The 12694-nt window shown below is 47.1% G+C and overlaps 1 long non-coding RNA gene across 1 annotated transcript; it reads right to left on the bottom strand.

Moving 5' to 3' along the window:
- Nucleotides 1-4299: 4299 nt before the first annotated feature.
- On the bottom strand, nt 4300-5168 carry LOC137504627 (uncharacterized). Its single transcript, XR_011019505.1, has 5 exons — nt 5113-5168; nt 4960-5015; nt 4797-4847; nt 4643-4706; nt 4300-4543 (listed from the first exon to the last, which is right to left on the bottom strand). It is a non-coding gene; the product is annotated as an uncharacterized lncRNA (long non-coding RNA).
- Nucleotides 5169-12694: the final 7526 nt, after the last annotated feature.

The following is a 12694-nucleotide window of genomic DNA, read 5'->3' on the forward strand; positions in this document are numbered from 1 at the left end:
CTCGATAATGTTTGATAAAAGTATTGGCAGATGCCCAGTTTGCTGCCCTGCATATTATTTCTGGAGACACCCCCGCTTGAGTTGCCCAGGAAGTCGAAATTCCTCTAGTTGAATGTGCTGTAACATTAATTGGAGGTTCTAACCCCATAATGGTATAAGCTGATTTGATTGCCTTAACTAGCCAACTTGCTATAGTCCGTGTAGTGGCCCCCTGGCCCTTTCGATATCCTGCCGGTACTATAAAAAGTTTCTCTGTGGTCCTAACTGACTTAGTCAGCTCGACGTATCTTCTTAATATTTCTGGAATGTTCAATGCTGTTGGCGCCTGAGACCGTGTATCTATAAATGACGGTAGATTCCACTCTTGAGCAAAATGAAAAGTTGTTGCGACCTTAGGAATGAATCTTTGTACTGGTTTCAAAGTTACCCTATCAGGAAAAAACTGCAGATCTGATGGCAGACAACTCAATGCCTGTAATTCTGACACTCGTCTGGCCGAGGCTATGGCCACTAAGAAGACAACTTTAATAGTCAAATCTGGCAATGAACAGTTCTCAAGTGGATCAAATGGAGCCTTAGACAGTCCTTCTAAAACTGTAGGTAGGTCCCATTGAGGGTATAGATTCCGTCCTGCCGGTCGAATCTTATTTACTGCCTTTGTGAACTGCAAGACTAAGGGATGTAGAGCCAGTTTCTGATCGACTAGCGCAGAAATGGCCGAGATATGTACTTTAATTGTACGCAAACCTAGTCCCATATCTAATCCTCTTTGAAGAAATTCTAATACGTGAGGTATATCTGGTGTCATAGGGTCTAGTTCTTTGTTAGTCATAAATTCTGTATATTTTCCCCATATTCTATGGTACGTTCGATTAGTGGAACATTTTCTTGCCTTCAGTAGTGTGGTTGTTACTGCCTCAGAGCAACCTAAGCTAGCCAGTTTCTGCCTCTCAGCTTCCAGGCCGTTAAAGCTAATATCCTGGGATCTGGATGAAGTGTTCTCCCCTGACTTATTAAATCTCTGGAGTACGGCAGCTCCCAAGGTTCCTCCATCGCTAGTTCCCTGAGCATTGGAAACCATGGTCTCCTGGGCCAAAATGGGAGTACTGCTAATACTGTTACTCTTTCCTTCATTATTCTTCTCAGTAAGCGATATATCAACGGGATTGGTGGAAAAACATATTCCATCTCGCAGTTCCAAGGTGCTGTCAGGGCATCCCAGGCTTGTGCTTGAGGAAATTTGTATCTCGACAGGAACTGTAAACACTTTGAATTCTGTGGTGTCGCCATTAAATCCAACTGGGGGTAGCCCCATCTCTGGCATATTTGTAGGAAAACTTCCTGTTTCAACTCCCATTCGTTGTTGTCTAACCAACGTCTGCTCAGGGAATCTGCTAGGGCATTCTGGATACCCGGGATGTGGATCGCTTGCAGTGATGTCAAGAATTTTTGAGCCAATTCCATAATTGGGGTCACCTCTGTTAAAAGCGTTCGACTGCGGGTTCCACCTTGGTTGTTGATGTAAGCTACCGCAGTTGTATTGTCCATCTTTAACACTACAGCTCTGCCTTGAATCTGAGATCTGAAGTGTGTCAATGCTCTGTGTGCAGCTCTGATTTCTAGTTGATTGGCAGGAACTTCTCCTAACATCGTGTGCCATTGACCCTGCACAGTATTGGTCTCCATATGGGCTCCCCAGCCCCAAGCACTTGCATCTGTCGTGATATAAATCGGCTTCTCCATCTGTATTTGATGACAATTCAACAAGTTCTGGTGGTCTAGCCACCATCTGAGTTCTGCTTTCATACATGGAAGAATATGTATGGTCTGATGCATATGTTCTCCCCTCCACTGTTCCAAAAAGTTCTTCTGAAATATTCTCATATTCCATCTTGCCCATTTTACCATCAAAATTGTTGAGGAAAAAGTTCCTATTAGCCTCAGGCAATGTCTGGCAGGTAGTGTGCGACTTTGCAGGACCTCTTGCACTCTCTGTTAATGATACTACCTTGTCTGGAGGGAGACTGACCGTGTTTTCTATCGTATTGATTAGAGCTCCGAGGAACACCAGACTCTGTGACGGTTCTAACCTGCTCTTCCTCACATTCACTAGCCAGCCGAACATCCTTAGCGTGTCGAGAAGTATTTCCCGGTGTTCCAAGAGTCTTTGTTCTGATGCCGCTATTAGTAAGACGTCGTCGAGATAGTGGTGTATCCGTAGATGTTTTTCCCTGAGAAAAGCCACAACTGTGACCAGCGTCTTTGTGAATGTCCTTGGCGCCGTGCATATGCCAAATGGAAGCACGCGAAATTGGTAATGTTCTCCGTCTACCATAAATCTTAGATATTTCTGAAAATCGTTGTGTATAGGAATATGAAGATAAGCATCTTCTAAATCGACTGAAATTAGCCAGTCTTGTACCAGAATGGATGGAACAATTGTTTGTAGTGCCTCCATTTTGAATCTGCTCTGTTGAATTTGAGCATTCAACAGTCTGAGGTCCAATACCGGCCGTAGTTCCCCTGACTTTTTGGCTACAAAAAATAGAGTTGAATAAAAACCTGAATATCTCTGTTTTTCTGGGTCATCTATAATTACTTCCTTGGATCTGAGATCTTGAAGGTATCTGTTCAGACTTTGGATCTTCTCCCTTGATGTTGGCATCCTTGTCACGACAAAGTGGTCTTTGGGAGGGTGATCTTTGAACTCCCATTTGTGACCCCTGTTTATTGTATCCAATACCCATGGGTCCTGGATAAATTCCGCCCATACTGGAAAATAGTTTCGGAGCCGTCCTCCAACTATTTCCCGATGGGCGGGCTTCATCTCAGAAAGATTTGGAGGGCTGAGAGTTGGTGGCTGGTCTTTGTTTGTTATATTTGCTAATTGTGGACTGTGTTCCCTGCCACTGTCTACGAAAAGTCTGGTTTCCTCTTGAGTTTCTGTAATCTTTTCCTCTTGATTGAAATGGTTTCCTATAGGGCTGTTTCCTTTTTGGGCGCCTATCCTGAGGGAGCAATCCCGACTTTCCCCCTGTAACCCGGGAAATCGCCAAGTCCATCTTACTGCCGAACAAATTTTTCCCGTCAAACGGAATCTTACACCATGAATTTTTTGAGCCCGGATCCGCCGACCATGGCTTAAGCCACATCGCACGCTTAGTTGTCACAGAGTATAGCATACCTCTGGTGGCACAACGAATCACATCAAACGCCGCTTCGCCGATAAAGTCGGACGCCAATCTAAATTCGTCAAGAGCGGCGCATAACACCTGTTTATCTTCTCCCGCCTGGATTGCCCCCTCAAGATTGTCCGCCCAAACCTTTATAGCTTTAGCCACTGATGTTAAGGCGATAGCTGGTCTGCAGGCTCCGCCTGTACTAATATATGATTTTTTTGAGATCTAGATCCATTCTTCTATCTAGGGAGTCTCTAAAGGATACCGAATCTTCCATAGGAAGTGTAACATGGTGAGCGAGACGCATCACAGATGCATCTACTAATGGAGCAGTGTCAAATTGACATTATTTCTCCTTCCACTGGATACAGCTTTGCTAGTCTATTTGTCAGCGCCGGCTTTTTCTCCATTCTAGACCATTCCTCCTTTACCAGGTCCTCCACCTCTTCCATAACTGGAAATGAAACTACCTTCTTTTGTAAATGATAGTATTTTCTAGACTTGGCAGGGGGTTCATCCTTCTCCTCCCATTGTATTGCCTCTCTCACAGCTTTTACAAAAGAAGGCACTAGGGAAAAATCAAAACCGATCGCTATATCTTCATCATCATAGTCTCCATCTTCCGCAGAATTCTGCGTTTCAGAGAGTCTGCCAGCACTAGTGGATGCTGTTGTCTGCTCCTCTAGGGATTTTTGCACTATCTCCTTAATTAAAGGGAACCAGAGAGGAACGGGGGGTTGAAAAAAGAAAATGATTTTATACATACCTGGGGCTTCTTCCAGCTCCATAAGCCTGAATCGCTCCCACGCCGCCGTCCTCAGCTTCCTGGATCCGCCGGTACCGGGCCCGTCACTTCCGGCGGACGCGGCCAATTGTCCGCATCACAGGGGCTCCCTCCATACATGTACGCATGCGGCAGCGCAGTAAGCAGCCACATGCGTATCTGTATGGAGAGAGAGCACCCTGTAATGCGGAGAATTGGCCGCGTCCGCCGGCCGACTTGCCGACTCGCGGCAATGACGGGACCCGGTGGCGGCGGATCCAGGCAGCGGAGGACGGCGGCGTGGGAGCGATCCGTGCGTATGGGGCTGGAGGAAGCCCCAGGTATGTATATTGAATCCTCTCTGGTTCCCTTTAAGGAGGGTAGATCGTGCTGCTGGGTTTCCTCTTCTATAGGAAACGTATAGAAGCAGTTTATGCATACAAGCTTGCCAGGCATAGGTTTCTCTCCGCAAGCCCAACAATATTTCTTATTAGGTCTTTCATTCTGTTTAGATGATGATTGATTAGAGGATTCTCCTCTATTAGCTTTGGAAGATGTATCTTGACTTGAAGAGGTTGATGAATTTGCAGAACTTCGTTGGCTGAAAAAAAATACACAAAGTGATTGTGTATTAGTCTTCAAGCAAATACATCAACCCCACCTCTATTTCTCAAAATACCTACCTACTAACAAGTCTTACCCTTTATCTCGAGGCTGGTCAATTGCTTGGGCAGTAGCCTCCATCACTTCTTCAGCAAAAAAAGCTGAAAAAAAGCAATGGTGCACCATTAATAAAAGTGTATGTACAAATTATTTACTGCAGCAGCACTACTACAAGAAAGATAAATGAATACCTGCTGCTGGCACACTGCAAACTTGCACGGGTGTAAGATACCAATAAGAATCTGCAAAGAATATACATATATCTCTATGAGAACTATGCATCCACAAATATCCACAATAACAAGCTCATATATATGTAAAATAGTAACAATCAATCCAGTAGTAACTTGATACCTTAAGCTGGCAATGTAGATCTGCTCCTCCAGATCAAACAGAAAAAAAAAAATGCCCTGCAAGCAAATACAAACATAAGGGCTAAGCACCACCCGGAGTCACACTAAACAACATAATCTCTTGTGTAAACATGCTCTCCAGTGTCTCTCTCACCTAATGCTGGATCAATCAGGCTTGTTCCCCGTGCTGCAGCTGCAAGGAAGCACGTTAGCTCCTAGATTAAATATACTTCCTCCCTCTATGTGAAGGGAGACCACGCCCGCTCTGCAGCCTGACTGGCTGATCGCTCCTGAGGCTCTAACATCACATCTTGTCTGTGGAACGCAGACCAGCTGAACCAGGAAGTATTCTTCAGTGCTGCTACTGCCCTCATAGCGGAAAATTGTATACTTACCTGCCGGTAATTTTCCTTTCCAGATGTGTCCATGGCAGCACAGTCGGGTTAAGTCCACGCCCACTTGACCCCACAGGACCCTACCTATAAATTTCTCCCAAGACTCCCCCCCCTTAGTCTTTAAACTCGGACTCGGAATCACCGAATCTCAGGGAGGGAGCCCTGTGCTGCCATGGACACATCTGGAAAGGAAAATTACCGGCAGGTAAGTATACAATTTTCCGCTTTCCATATGTTTCCATGGCAGCACAGTCGGGAGATAACTAGTAACAAAAAACAGGGAGGGATGAGGTGCAATGCTGAACATAATTTTAATGTTACTTCACATTTAATACAGATGTGCCAAACCTCAATGAGGAATTTGCTGTTGGATCAACTTTATAATGTCTCATGAAAGTATGAGTGGATGACCAATTGGCCGCCTGACAGATTTTGTCTATTGGTACCTTATTAAAGGCTGCCCAAGAAGCAGCTAGTCCTCTTGTTGAGTGTGCTGTAATTTGTTCAGGGATGGCCAGACCCTTTGCCTTATACGCACACTGAATGGTCTTTACTAGCCACTGGGCAATTGTTCTTGTTGTAGCTGGTTGGCCTATTCTATACCCCGTGGGTATAACAAACAGCCTGTCTGTCTTACGAATTTCTTTCGTTTTTGCAAGATAAGTTCTGAGCGCTAGTCCTACATCCAAGGGATGTGGGCTTGAGCTGTTCTCCTCCCAAAACGTGGGCAAAGTCCAGTGCTGATTGAAATGGAAAGAGGACGAGACCTTTGGAATAAAGTGTTGGATTGGACGGATGACTACCCTATCTGGGTAAAAGTTCAGGAACGGTTCTTCACAGCCCAGAGCCTGGAGCTCCGAAACTCTTCTAGCTGATGACATAGCTATGAGAAACACGGTTTTGTATGTAAGTTGAAGCAGAGTACATTCGTCCACCGGAGAATAGGGTCTTTCTGACAACATATTTAGGACTAGAGGCAGCTCCCACTGTGGGAATATGGCTTTAATCGGGGGTTTCTTCTTTATCACGCCTTTTAAAAACTGTATTATAAGAGGGTGAAGGGCCCATCTTTGGTCTGAGAGAGCTGACAGGGCCGAGATTTGAGACTTCAGTGTATGGTAACCTAGATCTTTGTCTAACCCCGACTGTAAGAATGCCAGTATATGGACTACTGTCGGTGTGGTTGGATCAAAGTTGGAGATTTCTGCAAAGTCCTGAAACTTTGACCACACTCTTTGATATGCAGCTTTAGTTGAAGGTTTCCTTGCTGTCAGTATTGTCTCTATCACTCCTGATGAGCAGCCTAGTTTCTCCAGTCTCCCCCTCTCAATTTCCATACCGCTAGGTTTAGATTGCCTGGGTTGGGGTGGCAGATTGGCCCCTGCATTAGAAGATTTGGAATTAGTGGGAGGCGTAACGGTTCTTCCATCTTGAGGTCCCACAGCAGGGGAAACCAGGGCCTCTTGGGCCAGAATGGTATGACAGCTAAGAGTATTACTTTCTCCCGACATAGTCTTAGTAACAGTTTGTGAATTATCGGTATTGGGGGGAAGACGTACGCTGTCTGGAACTCCCATGGTGCTAACAAGGCATCTGTTGCAATCGCCGTTGTTGATTGATAGCGGGATATGAATCTGCGACATTTGCTGTTCTTCATAGTCGCCATCAAGTCTACTTGTGGAGTTCCCAGCTGTCTGCATATTGCCTGAAACACTTCCTCGTTCAAGGACCACTCGTTGTTGTCGATTGATGACCGGCTCAGGAAATCCGCTGTTGTGTTCTCCTTGCCTGGTATATAAATTGCTGATAGACTCCTGAAGTTGTTCTCTGCTAACTTGAAGATCGGGGCCACCTCCTCTAATAGTGTCCTTGATCGAGTCCCCCCCTGCTTCTTTACGTAGGCTACTGCCGTACGATTGTCCATCTGCAGTATGACATGTTCGCCTATCAGTTGATTGTGAAAGGCAGATAATGCTTGGTAAGCTGCTCTTATCTCCAGTCTGTTGGCCGGAACTGTACCTCCTTGTCTCTTCCACAGACCCTGTATATGCTGCTGGTGAAGGCATGCTCCCCAGCCTCTCTGGCTGGCGTCTGTTGTAACTATGATCCCTAAGGGCTGCTGGATGTCTAAAGGCACAGATAAGTTCTCTATCTTTGTCCACCACACTAGGCTGTCTCTCATGGACTGAGTTACCACTATTGACTGTCCTGTGTACCTGCCGCTCCATTGGGTTAGAAACCCAATCTGCCATGGTCTGGAATGCCACTGTGCCCACTTGACCATGGGGATGGTTGAGGTCATTGTACCCAGTAGTGCTAGGCATTGTTTGATCGTGGCAGTCGGGGAACATATCATGTTCAGTGATAGTTGAACCATCCTTTGTTGTTTTTCTTGTGGTAGACTTACAGTATTGAGCTTCGTCTGTATACGTGCCCCTAGATATACAATGTCCTGTAGTGGTTCTAACTGGCTCTTGTTGAGGTTTAGTTTCCAGCCGAATGTCTGCAACTGATGAATTAGAAGATCTCTGTGTTCCAGAATCAGGTCCTTGTCCTGGTGTAATAACAATAAGTCGTCCAGGTAGTGGTATAGCCGGAGGCCCTTGAGCCTCAGGAACTCCACTAACGACAATACCACCTTTGTAAATGTCCTTGGTGCTGTGCAGATTCCAAATGGTAGGGACCGGAACTGCAACTGTAAGTCTCCTACTGAGAACCTGAGGTACTTCTGATAGTCTGGGTGTATAGGTATATGAAGATATGCATCTTCTAGATCTATCGAAACCGCCCAATCTCCTGGTCTTATTACTTGTAGAATTGTGCGTAACGTCTCCATTTTGAAATGGTGAACTTGAATGAATGAGTTCAGTTTCCTCAGGTCCATGACTGGTCTTAACTTGCCTGTCTTTTTCTTCACTAGAAAAAGAGGTGAATAAACGCCCTGGCCCTTCTGCCCAGGTGGGACTGCACACACAGCTTTTTTCATAATTAACTCCTGAACATACTGTAGTAGTACAGCTCTTTTTTCCATATTCCTTGGAATGTTGGTTGGTTTGTAGATGTCCGGTGGGATTTTCGTAAACTTCCATCGATGGCCCTGAGTAATTGTGTCTATTACCCAGTGATTCTGAATGTGACCCGTCCAGATGTTTCCAAACTCCTGTAGCCTTCCACCTACTGGGCTCATCTGGACGGACTGTACATCAAAAGGGCTTTGTTTGTGTAGCTGGCTGAGGGGTCTTCTTCTGTTTATTCAGCCGCAGTAATGAAGACTGAGAGCTCTGCCAATTTTGTCTATAATTCCTGAACGGACGTGTGTTTACTCTGTTCTTGTATCTATTCTGGAACGTGCTTCTCTGGTAATTTGACCTTCGCTGGATGCGATCTTGTGGGATAATTCCGGATTTTCCTCCGGTGACACGGCTAATCGCTGTGTCCATCTCATCGCCAAAGAGATTCTTGCCGTCGTACGGTATTCTGCACCAGTCTTGCTTGGAATTGGCGTCTGCCGACCAGTTCTTTAGCCATAGTGCCCTCTTTGCTATTACTGCATGTAACATTGCCCTAGCTGAACATTTTAATATGTCCACTGCGGCTTCCCCCATGAAGTCTGCTGTGAGTTTAATATCATCTAGGGCCGTGATTATGGCCTCCCTGTCTGCATCGGATCGTAAGGCTTCCTCTATGTTGTCTATCCATACTTTTAGGGCTTCAGAAATCGATGTTAGGGCGATTGCTGGTTTACATGCCCCTCCTGATGATGTGTAACACTTCTTGAATTCTGCGTCCATTCTACGATCTAGTGGATCTTTGAATGATACTGCGTCTTCTCTTGGCAGAGTTATGTGTTTCGCCAAACCTACCACCGAGGCATCCACTTTGGGGGGTTCATCTAACGAGGTGAGCTTATTTTCTTCCATTGGGTAGAGTTTACCTAATTTATTCGACAAGACGGTTTTCTTTTCCGTTTTTTTCCACTCGTCCACTATGACCTGATGAATTGCGTCAATAAGAGGAAATGGTTTGGACGATTTCTTTAAATGTGCAAAGTATTCTTTTTGAGCTGAGGTGGATGGCTGTGGCTCTTCATCCTGCCACTGTAAGGCTTCTCTCACTGATGCAATAAAGGGTTGTACCAGGCTAAAGCTAAATCCCACCTCCGGTTGGTTTGTCTCCTCTTGCGACTGAGCCTGGTCGTTTTCCGGTACTGCATTTTCCGCAGGTGGAGTTTGTGAATGAGGTAGTGATGCGATATATTGAGCCATTGACTCCTGTACAGCTTCTTTGATCAATAGCGCCACGTCCTTAGGCTCTTCTCTGTCCCTCGACATTGAGCTGAAACAGGAATGGCAGACTTTTTTGCCTGGTATAACCCTATCACCACAAGCCCAGCATCTTCTTTCTGATGGCCTGTGATAATATCTGTCTCGGCTTGAAGATCTGCTGAGTCGTCTTCTTCTATGAGATGAACGTCTGCGAGATCGTGATCTGCTGTGAGATCGATCTCTGCTTGATCTTTGTCTGGATCGGGACCTTGATTTAGATCTTTCTTTTGGGGCGGCCGTCTTTTCCACGGGTACTGCCCAGGACGGACCAGGTTGCTGCACCAGAAGTTCCTCCGGCAGGCTGCAACGATGTAATAATAGACAGTCAGTCTAGCACTCTTTTCCTGTAGGGCAAAGACTTACCTGATAAATGGTTCTAGCCTCTTACCTAATAACCTGAAACTGATCGATATGATCTTGCAGAACCTGTTCCATAATTACAGCACCTGCTGTAATGAAAGAAGAAAGAAATAATATATAAATGTATTATAATAATAGAAACACATTTCCCCCCCTTCTTTTTTTTTTATTTTTTTTATCCAAAATAAACCTACCTCCAGGTAAAAGGGTAATAATCTGTTGCTGTAGTTGGTGTGTGTAAATCCAGAGCTGCACTGTTAAGCTGCAGCACGACCTGCCTATTCTGACAGCAGAACACGACTGGCACAGAGCAGAGACTTTGCTCTGCTCAAATAGCCCTCCTCCGCCCTCTACCCAATCAGGAGCGAGGGCCAGAGAGGCTGCAGCGACCAATGAGCTGCGCAGAGGAGCAGGAAGGGGGCGGAACGGCAACCCGGAAGTGACATTCCGCATCCCCAACACGGAAGAGAGGCAGCCAGCATCTACCTAATGCTGGAGCGCACGCTAAGGCGTCCAGCCGCTCTCCGCATAAGGAACAGGCTGCAATACGAGACACATAGAGAAGATGTGATACAAGGCCATTATGGAGGATTTACCTCACCCTGGCCCCTACCTCCAGATCAGCAATGGAGTGCCCGCTCAGTAGCCGTTTAGACCTTACATTGGGGCCATCATACAGGAGAGGCTGAACCTGTATGGGAAGGTAAGAGGCAGTTATTTCCTACTTGTTCGTAGTTTAAGCATTGCAGGGTCCTGTAGGATTCGTGTGATGCCGAGGACGAAAAAAAGACTAAGGGGGGGGAGTCTTGGGAGAAATTTATAGGTAGGGTCCTGTGGGGTCAAGTGGGCGTGGACTTAACCCGACTGTGCTGCCATGGAAACATATGGAAAGAGCTGCATTGCTGCTCGTAATTAAATCCAATACCCCAAGAATGACCAGCAAGAAAGAGGGGTCTCCGCTCACACACTCATTTAGAGGATCTAGAGGGAGCTTCACGCGAGGGGAGGCACCCTGCGTGGTGACTGCATAATACAGCCGGGTAAGACTAAAAGAAAATACTTGTACTTTTAAAATGTACGCACGTCCAGTCCTGACCATCAGGGACGAAGTGTAAAAAGCAGTGAGCTAGGCTGGAGGTAAAACATTTATAGTTACCAGTCCTGATTAGTAGGGGGGGCGGGGTTAACCCATAGTATGCTGCCATGGATTTGACAGGAAAAGGGGAATGCTTTCTTTCACTGTGAGACGTTTGCATTCAGAGTATACAGATGAACATATAGGTGAAATATATGTAAAGCATATGATTGCAATTGGGTATTGTGTGCAAAAAAACATTTCTGCTCTCTGCTCACCCCTCTTTGTTCACCTCCTCCCTTCTGTTCACTCCCTGCCTGTCTCTGTCCACCATCCCCCCTTCTCTATCTGTCCACCCCCCACCCCTTCTCTGTCCATCCACCCCCCCCCCCCTCCCCTTGTCTGTCCACCCCCCCTCCCTGTCTGTCTACTGCAGGAAAAGGCCTGTCCTGCTAGTCATTTCACCTCCCCCCCCCCCCCCCAAATGCTTCCCTAGTAAAATGATCCGAGATTCGGAACAAAGATCCGGATCTTTTCAATGATCCGATTCGAATCATTGAAAAGATCCGAACTTCCCATCTCTACCAGATACGATAGGACTGTGCACGGCAATGGCCAATGAGAAGTTAAGAACGCTGCACACGATTACCAGGGTTGTACTGACTGAGCCGCCAGGGGAAAGATCACCAGGGTCGTACTGACTGAGCCGCCGAGGGATTTCCCAGGGGCCTCTTTGAAGCTATGCCCCGCCGCACACAGGCTTTTTCCTCTGAACAGGATCGGTGGGTGAAACCCCGCCCCGGCAGCCGAAACTCCGCCCCCATTGGACTCCCGCACTGAGGAAGGGTTGCTCCAGCCCTGGGGTAGCTCACCAGGGAGCATGTGTGTAGCAGGTTGAAGCCCTGCCTGGAGGAAGTTGTCTCCTGTCCAGAGGAAGCCTTGCCCCCAGAGGAATAGAGGAGGAATGGACAGCTGCAGCCAAATGCAGTAAATATGTATCTACCCCCCCCCCCCCACACACACTAGCCCCAGTGACCTCCCTAGCCCCAGTAATATTCTATCTAGCCCCAGTGACCTTCTCTCTAGCCCCAGTGACCTCCTCCCTAGCCCCAGTGACCTTCTCTATACCCCCCACTAGCCCCAGTGACCTCCTTCCTACCCCCACTAGCCCCAGTGACATTCTCTCTACCCCCACTAGCCCCAGTGACCTCCTTCCTTCCCCCACTAGCCCCAGTGACCTCCTCCATACCCCCACTAGCCCCAGTGACCTTCTCCCTACCCCCACTAGCCCCAGTGACCTCCTACCTAGCCCCAGAGAGCTCCTCCCTACCCCCACTAGCCCCAGTGACCTCCTCCCTAGCCCCAGTCACCTTCCATCTAACCCACTAGCCCCAATGACCTTGTCTTTCCCCACACTAGCCCCAGAGACTTTTTGCACCCCTCACTAGCCCCAGTGACATTTTACCTGCCCCCCCCCCCCCCCACTAGCCCCAGTGACCCTTTACCTGCCCCCCACTAGCCTCATTGACTTCCTCCCCCCCCCCCCCACTAGCCAAGTGTCTTTCTACCCCCCACTAGCCC

The sequence above is a fragment of the Hyperolius riggenbachi genome, chromosome 1 (genome assembly GCF_040937935.1).
Source record: "Hyperolius riggenbachi isolate aHypRig1 chromosome 1, aHypRig1.pri, whole genome shotgun sequence".
Taxonomy (NCBI): Eukaryota; Metazoa; Chordata; class Amphibia; order Anura; family Hyperoliidae; genus Hyperolius; species Hyperolius riggenbachi.